The sequence below is a fragment of the Adiantum capillus-veneris genome, chromosome 1 (assembly GCF_014529385.1).
Source record: "Adiantum capillus-veneris isolate H3 chromosome 1, ASM1452938v2, whole genome shotgun sequence".
In the NCBI taxonomy this organism is placed as follows: domain Eukaryota; kingdom Viridiplantae; phylum Streptophyta; class Polypodiopsida; order Polypodiales; family Pteridaceae; genus Adiantum; species Adiantum capillus-veneris.
The window spans coordinates 127,564,097-127,580,858 of record NC_140931.1 but is presented as its reverse complement, the minus strand read 5'-3'; the positions used below and the strand labels follow the sequence as shown (position 1 = coordinate 127,580,858).

Sequence of the window (16,762 nt, the reverse complement as noted above, 5' to 3'; positions counted from 1 at the left end):
GATGAAAATTTTTATGAAGGCCTTTGCTCCTTCATCAACGGGAATCTGAGTATTTGTCACTGACTTGAAGAAGCTTCATTGGGCGCATGAATTGCGGATTATCCAAGTTTTCTACTTCCTTGGAACTTTTGGAGAAGTTAAGATCACTGTAGATGGAACTTGAATCGATGGGTCTTCGATCAAGCAAAGAATGTGATCCCTAGTGATAGAAATAATCCTAATGCCATTCTGGATGTGTTTCCTCCAAACGAGAATCTTGTAATATTTGAGCCTATTAGCAATGTGTACAAGAAATACTATTCTGATGAGATAGTAGACTATAAGTATTTGTCTTCAAACACTTATCACTTGTACTATTGTGCTCCTGAACAACCAGCAGTTAGAATCCTTTAACTGTTGAATCAAGCTAGATTTGTAAATACTTGGCATAAATAAACTATGGAACTCGACTAGGATAAGGAAATTTTGTCTCTGAGTCTCTGTCTCTTGATAAAGTGGAATCTTGAATTTTATTTAAGTCTCGTGTCTATTTGAAATCCAAGTAATCGTATCAAGAATCGCATGTAACCCATGTAGGCACTTCCTGCTGCTCTCTACTCGACGGCACAGGAAAAGAAGCTCGTTCTTAAGCAACCCCAACCTCCACTCTTTAAGGGTGAGGGGGCAAATGTGGAAAGAGATGCGGAAGTATGGATGGAGGCTATGAACAACTATTTCGAAGTTGCGGGAACCCAACCTGTGAATCAAACGATGCTTGAGATGTTCCGCTTGTCTGGCGATGCCAAGATATTGTGGAAGCAACATTGGAGGGACTTGGATATCAAGGAATCTTCCCAGTCATGGGAAGACATCAAGGCTGCTATGATGGAGCGATACTTATCACCCTCTCACAAAGCCTTGAAGATGAATGAGTTTTTCTCACTTCGACAGCTGACTTCTTCCGTCAAAGAATACTACTCGAAGTTCGTCACACTTCCGAGATATGCTCCTAGGATGACATTGGAACAGCAAGTAGCACGGTTCTTCCAAGGACTCATTGACCCCTTGAACAACCGACTAGAAGCTCTCAGGCCAGCAATTCTGCAAGATGCCTTGCTAAGGGCCAAACTGTTAGCTAAAGAGATTCAGAGGACTACCCAAGATAGTCAATACTATTTGTCAAAGAGGGCCAGGCCAAACAACTGGAGTAATAGACCAATCAACCCTGCATACGACCATCGTCCGATAGTAGCTACTACGGCAGCTACCGAGTTTCCCAATATACGATGCTTTGAGTGCCAAGAGGATGGACATTACAAAAGCCGATGTCCAAAAAGGATTTCCCAAACATCCGGTGCTAATAATGTACCTCTGAACGTCAATGGGCGAGGTCAACCAAACGAAAGAGGAGGCCGAGGAAGAGGAAACATAGGACAAGGAAGCTGAGCTTTCGCTAATGCCGGAGTGAGACAACTAACTGTGGGTGACGAAGCTGATGAGAGAGTAGCTCTGTATGCTGCAATTGATAATCTTAGTGAGCAATAATTCAAGCACCAGGATCTCATCAAAGTTCAACAGAATAAGACGCATAAAGCTAAAGACTATTCTATTATCAAAGGATGTCTTTACTTTAGACAAAGGATATATGTACCTAAGTAGTTAGCATAGAGTTTATCTAGATGTATTCTTGAGATGAGGACATCTCAAATTTTTCACGTTGGGGAGGATGTAAGGTCTCCGACCCCGAGCTAAAAGAACACCATTGTACCATGAAACAATCATAATGGAAAAAGTTACTATTTTTAACAGTTTTACAAAATCTGTCGATGTCATGATGTTTAGAATGTCTTAAAGCTTCCAAAAGTGAATTGAAATAATTTTTGTGGAATTTTTCCAAAAATAGTAAGTTTTTGGTCACCCGACCCGTCAGTTCTGACCGTCTCGAAAAACTACACTCGTATCCCAAATTTGAAAAAAAATGCATTTTCGAACGTCGGGGGCTGCTAAATATGGCAGGTACCTAGGTTAATACACCTTAGTTAGAGCTTAGTATAGCAATTTCGGCATTAAATTTTGATTCGTATTACCCGTCTTAGGTTAAAATTAAATTTTCCTAAAGTTGTGCGGGGAGGAACCGGGACTCGGGGGCTGTGTGGGAACTGGCTCCAAGCCATTGCAGACTGAGTTTGGCAGTAAGAGGATGCCTTCACACACTCACAGGGCTTGTGGGATACTTTCCATGCAATGGAGAGAGAGAGACTAGGTGAGCTCTTGAGCAGGTTGGGACACTTGGTAAGTATGCAACTAGAGATGCCATGCATGAAGTGAGTATTCCTCCAGATGCATATAGCAGGCAAATTCAAAATTTTCAGCTTGTGAGCCTATATAAGAGCATGCTCACACACACACAAAGCACACATATATGGTCACACACACACACACACACACACACACACACACACACACACACACACACACACACACACACACACACACACACACACACACACACACACACACACACACACACTCCTACACACACACATACCTTGGGGAGGTGCTGCTGGCAAACATAGTCTTTGGAAGAAGAGCTAAGGAGGAAAGTGCTGCCCGTTTCTCATCTCGAGGAGTCCATTGCATCAAAATTTCGAGAGGAATTCAGCATAATCTCAGTAATATCCAATTTAATTCATGCTTGTTGCAATTCTCTCCAATATTCGCTTAATCCCGTATCTATTGTGAATAACCCTAGCTAAAATACTCAATGGATACTCTCTAATTCTCCGTATCATTGATCTATTGCATAAATCTTAATCTAATTATGCAAGCAGTTAGTCTCTATTAATCATAGATTAATGCATGATTAAGGAATCAACCGCTAGTCACCATTGTAATTAAGAACAAGTCGGCATTGAGGTAGAGATGGTCAACTACTTTCTATTGCCACACAATGTTTAAACAACTAAATTAGAATCAATTAACTCATAGATTAGGATATAATTAGTGAAATTAATCCATCCTTAATCACTAGGAAGGGAGAAACCCTCTCACCTATACATACGGTAAATCTGCAAACCTCTACTTGCATTAGGAAGTGATTAAGCATGCCGAATTCATCTCTAGTAAATAGATTAAGAAGAAACCTGAAATTCTTAACTATCTAGGCCAAATAATTAACCTTAGGACCAATTCCCATAGAACAAGTAAGGTGCTATCAAAAATCTCTATGTCTTGAAGTAATCAAACCTCTCATATAAGCAGATTTGCTTATTGAAACTAATCCGTCATCATGGTTGTATGTTAGTCTCAAATGTTAGCTCTCTTTTTCCAAGTTGTCAATTAAGTCGTGAGTATAAAATGGCCATGGTAAAGAGAACTCGTTTCGGTGGTTCCCACGACCGCGAGGCGGGGACAAGCAACACTAATGGAAAGGGAAAAGCTCCCATGGTCGACCAAGTACCGGCCATCTCATGGAGTAATGACGAGGAAATTGTGGAGGTAGGTCAAGTTTTAATTCAAGTTTGTTAAAACAACATTGCATTCTATAAGCTAGAATGAAAAGCACATTTCCCAACATGTTGGAAATCAACGGAAACTACGACATTTAAATTAATTGTATTTTATATTCAAGTAGGAAAGAATGCTTTCGGAATATACTGTCTGAAGTAGGAAGGATTGGTTGCTAGGGAAAATTCAGCTCAACTAGTTCATTTTCAATTCCAATGTTGATCTAGTCCGAACCCCTTCTTGATCACAGGGGGCAGCTCGCGAAGTTATTCGTAGGAGCTAGAGTTCCTGGTTAAGGTCTCTTGAATCCACAACTGCTGGTTAAGCGGTGGACAACTTAGTTGTGTGGGCAACTAGGGGACAACGGGTGGAGTAAACACTCGCTGGGGGATTTCGTGCCTCCAGAGCATTGGAACTTTAAATGAATGAGTTTTTGAGTGAATTTTTACTAGAATTACTGTCTTGGTTCCGCTTTGCAATACTGGCTGAAGGGCTGTATTAAAGAACTTCTGAATCGAAAAAATAAATAAAGAATTTATATGTTGAACAATCATTGTGGTAGTAATTAGGTAACAAAGGAAGTGTGAGTATGGGGTGGAAAGTGGGGGCTTGGCTCGGGTTGCCAATGCCTATGAGAAGGGTGGTCCCGATTGGTTGGGAACTCTCCGTCTCCATAGTGTTATAAATCGACGCTAGTATTACTCATTTCCCCAAGAGCGGCGAAGCTTGAAGTGTATGTGCCTCTGAAACATGGGGAAAAAGGCACTCGGGACTTCTCTCCTCTTGGAAGGTGGGTCTTAGGATCGCTAGATAAGTTAATCATGCTTCCCCTGCAGGGTGGAACTAGATCTTGATGCTAGTAGGCTCGAACGCGACTCACTTTGTGATGAGAGATCGTCCGCTAGATGAACCATAAACCACTTTGTTTGCTTCCGCTGTAGATCTAGTGGCCACCAGGTTTACCATCAGATCCATCGTTTGAGACGACGGGGTGGGGACCACACACCTGGTATTAGAGCCTAGGTTTACGACCTGGAAAATGATGCTGTTTGAAACTTTTAAAATAATAAAGGTTAGCAGGGTAGACGTACTCAAGGACTGAGCATTGATGTTTCAGGAAGATGCCAAGATTGCTTACTGCAAGTTTAGAACATTTGAGATAATGTATATGGAGGCCTGTCGTTCTCCAAATTACAATTTCCTCCGAAGCATGATGAAAATTTTGATGAAGGCCTTTGCTCCTCCATCAATAGGAATACATTAAAGTTGGGAGATTACATGGAATAGTAATGGTGGTATCTTCTACATGAATGCTACAAAATTTGAGTATTTGTCCACACTGACTTGAAGAAGCTTCGTTGGACGCATGAATTGCGGGTTATCCTAGTTTTCTACTTCCTTGGAACTTTTGGAGAAGTTAAGATCACTGTAGATGGTCTGGAGACAACCTTGAACCGATGGGTCTTCGATTAAGCAAAGAATGTGATCCCTAGTGATAGAATTAAGCCTGATGCCATTCTGGATGTGTTTCCTCCAAACGAGAATCTTGTAATATTTGAGCCTATTAGCAATGTGTACAAGAAATACTACTCTGATGAGATAGTAGACTATAAGCATTTGTCTTCAAACACTTATCAGTTGTACTATTGTGCTCCTGAACAACCAGTTAGAATCCTTTAACTATTGAACCAAGCTAGATTTGTAAATACTTGGCATAAATAAACTATGGAACTGGACTAGGATAAGGAAATTTTATCTCTGAGTCTCTGTCTCTTGATAGAGTGGAATCTTGAATTTTATTTAAGTCTCGTGTCTATTTGAAATTCAAGTAATTGTATCAAGAATCTCGTGTAACCCATGTAGGCACCACCTGCTGCTCTCCACTCGACGGCGCAGGAAAAGAAGCTCGTTCTTAAGCAAGCCCAACCTCCACTCTTTAAGGGCGAGGGGGAAAATGTGGAATGAGATGCGAAAGTATGGATGGAGGCTATGGACAACTATTTCGAAGTTGCGGGAACCCAAACTGTGAATCAAACCATGCTTGAGATGTTCCGCTTGTCTGGCGATGCCAAGATATGGTGGAAGAAACATTGCAGGGACTTGGATATCAAGGGATCTTCCCAGTCATGGGAAGACATCAAGGCTGCTATGATGGAGCGATACTTACCACCCGCTCACAAAGCCTTGAAGATGAATGAGTTTTTCTCACTTCGACAGTTGACTTCTTCCGTCGAAGAATACTACTCGAAGTTCGTCACACTTCGGAGATATGCTCCTAGGATGACATTGGAACAGCAAGTAGCAGGGTTCTTCTAAGGACTCATCGACCCCTTGAACAACCGACTAGAAGCTCTCAGGCCAGCAATTCTGCAAGATGCCTTGCTAAGGGCCAAACTGTTAGCTAAAGAGATTCATAGGACTACCCAAGATAGTCAATACTATTTGTGAAAGAGGGCCAGGCCAGACAATTGGAGTAACATACCAATCAACCATGCATACGACCATCGTCCGGTAGTAGCTACTATGGTAGCTACCGAGTTTCCCAATATAAGATGCTTTGAGTGCCAAGAGGATGGACATTACAAAAGCCGATGTCCAAAAAGGATTTCCCAAACATCCGGTGCTAATAATGTACCTCTGAACGTCAACGGGCGAGGTCAACCAAACGGAAGAGGAGGCCGAGGAAGAGGAAACATAGGACAAGGAAGCTGAGCTTTCGCCAATGCCGGAGTGAGACAACTAACTGTGGGTGACGAAGCTGATGAGAGAGTAGCTCTGTATGCTGCAATTGATAATCTTAGTGAGCAATAATTCAAGCACCAGGATCTCATCAAAGTTCAACAGAATAAGACGCATAAAGCTAAAGACTATTCTATTATCAAAGGATGTCTTTACTTTAGACAAAGGATATATGTACCTAAGTAGTTAGCATAGAGTTTATCCAGATGTATTCTTGAGATGAGGACATCTCAAATTTTTCACGTTGGGGAGGATGTAAGGTCTCCGACCCCGAGCTAAAAGAACACCATTATACCATGAAACAATCGTAATGGAAAAAGTTACTATTTGTAGCAGTTTTCCAAAATCTGTCGATGTCATGATGTTTAGAATGTCATAAAGCTTCCAAAATTAAATTAAAATAATTTTTGTGGAAATTTTCCAAAAATAGTAAGTTTTTGGTCACCGGACCCGTCAGTTTTGACCTTCTCGAAAAACTGCACCCATACCCCATATTTGAAAAAAAGGCATTTTCGAACGTCGGGGACTGCTAAATATGGCAGGTACCCAGGTTAATACACCTTAGTTAGAGCTTAGTATAGCAAGTTACGGCATTAAATTCTGATTCGTATTGCCCGTCTTAGGTTAAAATTAAATTTTCCTAAAGTTGTGCGGGGAGGCACCGGGACTCGGGGGCTGTGTGGGAACTGGCTCCAAGCCATTGCAGACTGAGTTTGGCAGTAAGAGGGTGCCTTCACACACTCACAGGGCTTGTGGGATACTTTCCATGCAATGGAGAGAGAGAGACTAAGTGAGCTCTTGAGCAGGTTGGGACACTTGGTAAGTATGCAACTAGAGATGCCATGCATGAAGTGAGTACTCCTCTAGATGCATATAGCAGGCAAATTTGAATTTTTTAGCTTGTGAGCCTATATAAGAGAATGCTCACACACACACAAGCACACATATATGCTCACACACACACTAAGTACACACACACACTCCTACCCACACACATACCTTGGGGAGGTGCTGCCGGTAGACAGAGCTTTGGAAGAAGAGCTAAGGAGGAAAGTGTTGTCCGTTTCTTGTCTCGAGGAGTCCATTGCATCAGAATTTCAAGAGGAATTCAGCCTAATCTCGGTAATATCCAATTTAATTCATGCTTGTTGCAATTCTCTCCAATATTCTCTTAATCCCGCATCTATTGTGCATAACCCTAGCTAAAATACTCAATGGATACTCTCTAATTCTCCGTATCATTGATCTATTGCATAAATCTTAATCTAATTATGCAAGAAGTTAGTCTCTCTTAATCATAGATTAATGCATGATTAAGGAATCAACCGCTAGTCACCATTGTAATTAAGAACAAGTCGGCATTGAGGTAGAGATGGTCAACTGCTTTCTATTGCCACACAATGTTTAAACAACTAAATTAGAATCAATTAACTCATAGATTAGGATATAATTAGTGAAATTAATCCATCATTAATCTCTAGGAATGGAGAAACCCTCTCACCTATGCATACGGTAAATCTGCAAACCTCTACTTGCATTAGGAAGTGATTAAGCATGCCGAATTCATCTCTAATAAATACATTGAGAAGAAACTTGAAATTCTTAACTATCTAGGCCAAATAATTAACCTAGGGCCAATTCCCATACAATAAGTAAGGTGGTATCAAAAATCTCTATGTCTTGAAGTAATCAAATCTCTCGTATAAGGGGATTTTCTTATTGAAACTAATCCGTCATTATGGTTGTATGTTAGTCTCGAATGTTAGCTCTCTTTTTCCAAGTTGTCAATTAAGTAGTGAGTATAAAATGGCCCCGGTAAAGAGAACTCGTGTCGGTGGTTCCCACGACCGCGAGGCGGGGACAAGCAAAAGTAATGGAAAGGAAAAAGCTCCCATGGTCGACCAAGTACTGGCCATCTCACGGAGCAATGACGAGGAAATTGTGGAGGTAGGTCAAGTTTTAATTCAAGTTTGTTAAAGCAGCATTGCATTCGATAAGGTAGGATGAAAAACACATTTCCCAACATGTTGGAAATCAACGGAAAGCACGGTATTTAAATTAATTGTATTTTATATTCAAGTAGGAAAGAATGCTTTCGAAATATACTGTCTGAAGTAGGAAAGATTGGTTGCTAGGGAAAATTTAGCTCAGCTATTTCATTTTCAATTCCAATGTTGATATAGTCCGAAACGCCTCTTGATCACAAGGGGTAGCTCGTGAAGTTATTCGCAGGAGCTAGAGTTCTTGGTTAAGGGCTCTTGAATCCACGGCTGCTGGTTAAGCGGTGGATATCCACAACTGTTGGTTAAGTGGTGGAAGTCCATGACTGCTGGTTAAGCGGTGGACAACCTAGTTGTATGGGCAACTAGGCGACAACGGGTGGAGTACACACTCGCTGGGGGATGTCGTGCCTTCAGAGCATTGGAACTTTAAATGAATGTGTTTTTACTAGAATTACTGTCTTGGTGCCGCTTTGCAATACTGGTTGAAGGGCTGTATTAAAGAACTTGGGAATCGGAAAAATAAACAAAGAACTTATATGTTGAACAATCATTGTGGTAGTAATTAGGTAACAAAGGAAGTTTGAGTATGGGGTGGAAAGTGGGGGCTTGGATCGGGTTGCCAATGCCTATGAGAGGGTGGTCCTGATTGGTCGGGAACTCTCCGTCCCCATAGTATTACTCATTGCCCCAAGAGCGGCGAAGCCTGAAGTGTACGTGCCTCTGAAACATGGGGAAAAAGGCACTAGGGACTTCTCTCCTCTTGGAAGGTGGGTCTTAGGATCGCTAGATAAGTTAATCACGCTTCTCCTGCGGGGTGGAACTAGATCTCGATGCTAGTAGGCTCGAACTCGACTCACTTTGTGATGAGAGATCGTCCGCTAGATGAACCATAAACCACTTTGTTTGCTTCCGCTGTAGATCTAGTGGCCACCAGGTTTACCATCGGATCCGTCATTTGAGACGACGGGGTGGGGACCTCACAGCCTCCGTGGTCACATTTTACCTCTTTTGGTCTTTGTTGATCTTCTTATTCATGCCAATTTTTTATACACGTGATTCCGAAAATGGTGCCGCAACCATCGGCTCTTTAATCCAACCAGCCCCAAATTAATTCTCCTGAAAGGTTGTGAGAAGGCGATTAAAATGAGCAGCTAAGCGTAAGAAGTCGAGCTCGGAGGAAAGATATTGAAGCTCCCCAAGTTACCCGTCCCCCTACTGGCTCCTCTACCATAGCATCCTTGGGGTTTCTAACTAAAGAAAATTCACGTTTGGATTTTGGTTTTTGGAAAAAAATCTCATTTAAATTTTGCATCAAGTGGGTAAGAAAGGTAGAGAGACAAACCAAAAATAGTCTATGATATCTACCATATGAGTTACGATCTTCTTTTAACGCCTGAGTATTGTGTCTAATCTAAACACTTTGAATGATGTGTCCTCTAAAAAAAGGCACATTATTTATGCAATAATTCAAACCTATGTTATATGTTATTGCAGTTTACAATGGAGCCACTTAACTCTTCATTCAATTTGAGGTTGATGGTGTCAGATATGATGAGACATGAAGGAATTAACCTTGAGGAAGCTACACTCTTAACTCCAATCCCACAATTCAGATACAGAGGAGACAAAAGTTGATAGTGTTAACGGTGCAAAATGGCTTGCACAAATATTTTTGAGTCTATCAAAGAAGCATATTGTGGATAATTTGAATGAAATACAAGCTTCATGTTGTTGAATGGAATCCAACCATGTGTCTAAGGAGATGTTGGAGTCGCTACACGAATTACAAGCATCATATAGCCGCATTGAAGTAAGCATATTTATTCTACGGAGAAGTTGAAGATGAGGTTCGAGGACTTAAAGCTGATAATATGAGCAATAACATCAGCTTGCAAGGGCAAATTCCTTGAAGTGATAGTAATCAAGAGAATTTGCAAGGAAGGATTTCTCACATAGAGAGAAAACTGAGATGATGTTAAAGCTCCTTGAAGGTCTTCATGGAAAAAAGGATGTGAAATCCAATATATTCCTTGGAGGGAATAATTTAGGTGGTCCTGCCATCCTCATCAGCACTCAAATCGTCAGGTACTTATTCTTGCATAATGTATGGTAGACAAGGAACCGCCGTGTGTTTGAAGGAGGTCTTGAAGGAGGTCTTGAGGTGGCAAGCTTTGCAGAAATTATACAAGAAAGCAAAGTGCTAATTTGGACGCTCGGGCGCAAGCAACACTCGGAGGATTGGTCTAGGACTACTTCTGCCTTGTTGTCAGCAGAGGGTATGCTTAGGATGGGGAAAAATCCTGGCTATCGGTATTTAAAAGATCTCAGAAGAACATGATAATGGACCTTTTGTATCAAGGATAAGGAGGCGAGTTGGTTGGGATCGCTGCCGATGTAATTATGCTCCCTGGATGATGTCATGGCTCAACACGAGCATGACAAGACATTGTAATTTTTTGGGTTGATTAATGTGATTCACTCACAATTGTGAGTTTTGGGGAAAAAAAAGTGTAATAAATAAACTGACTATAATGGCCAAGCTACAAAGCAATAGCCTCAATGAGGTTAGGGAAATGCCAAATAAGTTGAATGCCATTATTATACACCATCAATCAGGTGCTAATAGCATGGAAATGCATCATGAAATGTGAATATGTGCACACATTATGTACCTCTTTGTGTTGTTTCTAGTTCAATAATATTTGTCATTGTTTTATAGTGTTGTGATGTGTTGAAAGTTGGTGACTTTTGTAAGTACGATCAACTATTGATTGAGTTTTTGTTGATGATTACTTTTGATAAAAACCTTTATATCTTTGACTTTTAGATGGTGGGGGGACCACGGCTATTGTTACTTGAGCATGCAAAGAGGGCTAGGTTATGTGTTGCAACACGTAGAGATAGACAAAAGGCTAGAAGAAATCAAGTACAACATCCTTTGCAAGGTATATCAAACGTTGTGGAGAGGAATGACACTAATATTTTCCATGAAAATCTATGTCATGAAAACCCTATGCGAAGAAGAGAAGTTGGTGTAGGCCATGTGTTATATTCAGGAGCAAATGAATATGACCATATTGTACTTGAACATGAATACATACATGAAGGTTGTGATGATGAGCACAATCAAAATAATAACGCCAATGTCTATTTATATGGTGACTACACAAAAGTTACTAGAGGTTGTTTGGGTAGAAGCATGTTAACGTGTCATTGAATATGTTGTCCCGGACAATGCTAGTTACTTGTGCTTGTTAGCATGTACTAAAAACGGATGGCCAAGTCCTTTGAATTTCAAATGTTCCATAAAAAAATTATTTGTCCTTCTCATGTGCTTTTGTTTTCAAAACTGAAGACGACGTGGGGAGTCTCTCTCTCTCTCTCTCTCTCTCTCTCTCTCTCTCTCTCTCTCTCTCTCTCTCTCTCTCTCTCTCTCTCTCTCTCTCTCGTTCGTTCCTTCCTTGCATCGGGCATCCTGCCTCAGAGATGAGTTGTCAAAGATGAGCTCTTTCTCCCGTTTCGACACAGACCTACAGATATGGAGAACCAGCAGCCAACATTATTGCCACTAGCTCCAATGCTGGAAATGGAGCCGTACTGTAATGTGATGGCAAGAAAATCTTATGTGTAGCCCACCCACTCCAAATGAAGTCATTGGTTTTGTTGGTCACATCTATAGTTTTGTAAGGGCATTTTTTCATAGTATGTGTGTATTACAGCATCAAGTGTTGACAGCTATACATTCAAGTGATTTTAAGTAAGTAACATATTATGCACGTGTACACTTCTCAGGAAAAAGCAGAAGAGAGCCACTATAGGCAATGAATTACAACTCCCAAGATCCAGCTCTTTCTGTAATCAGGGAATATGAGAGAGTAAGAAAGAGGAAACAACGGGAGCAGAAACAAATGAAATCTGAGCGACAACATCATGCTCTCAACGATGAGGAGAAAAAGAAAATCTCCTCTGAGATTGTGAGAGCTTTCAAGAGTAGGACTGAAGGTTTTAGTACAGAAGCAAAGTGGAAAATCTGGAATCTTGTTGCTCAACATCTGCATGTTCGAGCGATCCAGGAGGAGGCTGCTGTACAGCTGCAATTGTCTCCAATGTCCGTAGCACACTGGCTACCATCAAGCAGCCAGGTTCCAATGAGGAGCTGCTTTTGAAGAATGCAATGCAGATGATGTTGAATTCAAAGGAAAACATGCCTATTGAAAAAATTGCCAGGGTCCTAAATGTCAATCATCGCACCTTGCACAAGGCGAGATCATGGCAAGCGAAGCCTGATGTTGATGGTCGATTGTTTTCATTGGTTGCCTGTCACAAGCAACACCGTCATAGCCCTATCACAAATGAAATTACGGAATTGGTCTACACATTTTGGAAAGTGGAGACTCGTGTTTCACTGAACAAGAAGGATGTTTGTCGAAAGAGGATGGGGAGGAAAAGCTACATAGAACACCCTGTGCACCTCCTAGACGAGCCTCAGGTGATCAATCAAATACTTGTACCATAACTTATGCATTTTATGCATCGCATCTCTAGTGCATAGTAACTTGTATATGTTGAACAATAGCATACTGATATGTAGTTCTTGCTAGCTAGCATATGGACTGTACTAATTAGTATGTTGACTATTCTAGTTAGCATATGGAGTATGCTAGTTAGCATGCCTTGGGTTCTAAATAGTTGGTTAACACAATATGTATGCTAATTAACATAAATTCAAGGATTTCCTTCTTCAGTTTTCGGACGATGTCTTCGTGTGAGTTGTTGATTTTGTAGAGAATTACGCCTTCAAGGAACAAAATGAGATTCAGTCTATGCATTGGCACTCTAGTCAAGTAACCATTTTTGTACACATAACATACTAGCACAGGGCAGGGGAGGACTTCTTCATATCAGATGACAAGGTGCATGACACGTTGTTCATGCGACACTGCTTCATGCTACAACATGATTGGTTACAACAAGAGGGTGTCACTCCTAAGCAACATTGGGTGTGGTCTAATGGTGCGGCCTCGTAGTTGAAGGGATCCAGGCCTTTTTACTTCGTTGCAAGATATGGTGGACTCACAGAGATGGGGATGAGCTGGTTCTTCTTTGGATCAAGGCACGTCAAGGGAGAGAATGATGGTGCAGGAGCAGTTGTGAAAAGAACCTTGACCCATGAATAGCTAAAACCTAATGGAGCTATTTTGCAGTGTGCAGCTGATGTGGTTGCTTATTGCGCAGGGAGCAACTTCACACTATCCTTCAAAAGAAAGGGAATGTGCTAGTGAGTTCGGGAGGTTTAAGAGGGGGAAGTGAACAGGGAGGTGGTGGAATTGTGCCACTGTGGCAAAAACTTGCTCTCTGCATGCTTTTCGTGGTCACAACCTGGGGATCCAACTGCCCTTGCAACAAGAGCCTTGGCATGCTTCTGTGATGCATGCATGCACAGAAGATGGAATTGTTGCATCAATAAAGCTCACGTGTAGCCTTGGGATTATCATACTCTACTACCATTACCTGATGAGGCTGTGGCAGATTCTAAGCCAACAGATGAAGCAGCCGCCTACGATGACTTCACGTACACAGGTCATCATGATGTGTTGAGTAGCGCTCTATGTGGTGGTGACCACTGTAAATCTAGATGCTTCGACCAACGTCGAGGATGTGGATTTCTACCTAGTCAAGTGTGTTGCAACAAAGGAGAAGGTGGAGAAGGGGTACCTCGATGAGTGGGGCAATGCAATTGATAGAGGCTCATATGTTGTGCAAGGTTTGTATTACGAGCAATTGGATGCATACACCTTCAAGCTAGACCACAAACAACCCATCGTCCACATACTTTCACATCTGGTATGATGTATCAAAATACCCATGGAGCACATCCCAAGGAGACAACAGGTGTACACAATCAATCGAGAAATCTATGAAGCAATCTATAATAGCATGCCCTTCATCTTTTAAGTTGTAATCACTGCATCTTCAATATACTTCTTGCTCGGAGATAATGCAGTTTTATCAAAAACTTGGGTATCTTCTGTCTCTTGTGTGCTTTGTGTATACATGGCTTTGGTGTCTATCACAGAGAGGTCTCAGTTTAAGAGAGATCATTTGTACAACCTGTCTCATTTAAACCTAGAGGATCTAAGCTCATCAAGAAAATGTAGAACTCTAGAGAGGTGATCAAACAAGCTAAAAGTCCGCCTCCTTTGGTGTCTTGCAATTTACGCTTTTTACAGCAGGACCCCATATTGTTTGGCTAGGTATCCCACAAATATAAATGGAAACTGTAAAAGAAGGCACACCGAGCTTATAAGAAAGGCATCAAGGTTTGGAAAGATGTGTACAAAGAAGACCAGTGGCTTCCACAATATGATGATAAGAAGGTTTGCTAATTGTGTTCTGTGGGTACATAAATGGCTACTTAGCATACTATTTATGCTAGTTAGCATAAACAACGTGCTAATTAGCATACCTTTTGCTGGGTTTCAAGGAGAAGAGATGGCATATTCTTGTATATTTTGTATGCTAATGCTAATTAGCATACTGTTTATGCTGATTAGCATAAACTTATATATACTAGTTAGCATATACAGTATGCTAATTAGCATAACTTTGCTGGTTTTCAAGGAGAAGAGATGGCAGCTTTCTGTATACTATGTATGCTGATTAGTATACTCTGTTCTGAGTGGAATGCTAATTAGCATATTGTTTATGACAAGTGGCATAAAATTAGCATATCCTTGCTGGTTTAGGGGAGAAGAGATGGCAACTTTCTTTATAATGTGTATGCTAATTAGCATACCTTTGTTGGTTTCAAGGAGAAGAGATGGCAGCTTTCAGTTCACTGTGTATTCTAATTAGCATAACGTTTATGCCAGTTGGCATAAGAGTATCCTAATTATCATAACTTTGCTGGTTTTAAGGAGAAGAGATGACAACTTTCTTTATATTGTGTGTTCTAATTAACATACTATACTATGAGTGAAAGTTAGCACAAACAAAAATGCACAGTATGCTAATTAGCATACTATGTATGCTAATTCGCATATTTTTTTGCCAGTTGGCATAAAAAATCTGCTAATAAGCATATCTTTGCTAGTTTCAAGGAGAAGAGATGACAGTTCTCTGCATCCTGTGTATGCTAATTAGCATACTTTTTATGCCAGTTGGCATTCTGTGAGTATGCTAATTAGCATAGTTAACTGGCATAAATAGTATGCTAATTAGCATAGTTAACTGGCATAAATAGTATGCTAATTAGCATAGTTTTGCTGGTTTCAAGGAGAAGGGATGGCAGATTTCTGTATACTATGTATGCTAATTAGCATACTATACTGAGTGGAAGTTAACACAAACAAAAATGTACATTATGTTGATTGAAGGTATGCTAATTAGCTATGCCAGTAGGCATAGACCGTATGCTAATTGGCATACCTTTGTTGGTTTTAAGGAGAAGAGATAACATCTCTCTGTATATTGTGTATGCTAATAAGTATACCATGTATGCTAATTGGCATACTGTATGTTGGTTTCAAGAAGGGATGGCAACTTTCTATATACTGTGTATGCTAATTAGCATACTATGCTGTGAGTGGAAGTTAGCAAAAACAAAATCCACAGTATGCTAATTGAAGGAATGCTAACTAGCATACCATGTATGCTAATTAGCATACTCTTTATGCCACTTGGCATAGATAGTATGCTAATTAGCATACCATTGCTGGTTTCAAGCAGAAAACATGGCAGCTTCCTATATATTGTATATGCTAATTAGCATACTATGGTATGCTGTGAGTGGAAGTTAGCACAAACAAAAATGTCAAGTATGCTAATTAAAATGTATTCTAATTAGCTATTGTGGGTATGCTAATTAGCATACTGTTTTTGCTAGTTATGCTAATTAGCATACCTTTGCTAATTTCCAACGAGAATGTATACAAATTCAATGTCTACAAGACAAAAAAGAATGCCAACATTACACAAGTATTGTCTTAAAAAAAGAATAGTACAGGATCTAATCATTACTATCTAAAGTGGATGTCGGAATAGTTACAAACATTGGAAAGGCAATTTACAAATTTCTCTCATAATGTTACCAAACTACAGAGAGCCTCCTACTTTGGATAAGATCGTGGTTTAGAGCGCTTGTACACTCGCTTTTTCCCATTGTCCGTTTGCTTCTTTGTTTACTGAGCTTTTGGGTCTTGCTCTCATTAGTCTTCTTGCTGAGCTTTTGGTTCTTGCAACTCTCTTTCTTCTTCTTCTTATTGTTGCTTCTGTAATTGTTCCCTGTGTAGCTTCTCTCTTTCATGTCTTTTCGCTTCTTTATCAGCCTCCCTTTGTCTCCTACGCAAGACTTCCTTACGTTGGGCCTGCCAATGCATTTTTTATGCTAGCTTCCTTCTCACTTCTTGTGAAAACAAATCTGGGGTAGTACCAAACGCATTTTCAACTGTATGCGCTGCACGATCCTCTGATTGCAGCCATAGGAACAACCAGCTGCTCAAAGTGTCTATCAGGAACTTTTTCCGTTGTTCTTT

The 16,762-nt window shown here is 40.6% G+C and overlaps 1 pseudogene; it reads left to right on the top strand.

Moving 5' to 3' along the window:
* The first annotated feature begins 13,663 nt into the window (after window positions 1–13,663).
* LOC147465532 (uncharacterized) lies at window positions 13,664–14,183 on the top strand (annotated as a pseudogene).
* Window positions 14,184–16,762: the final 2,579 nt, after the last annotated feature.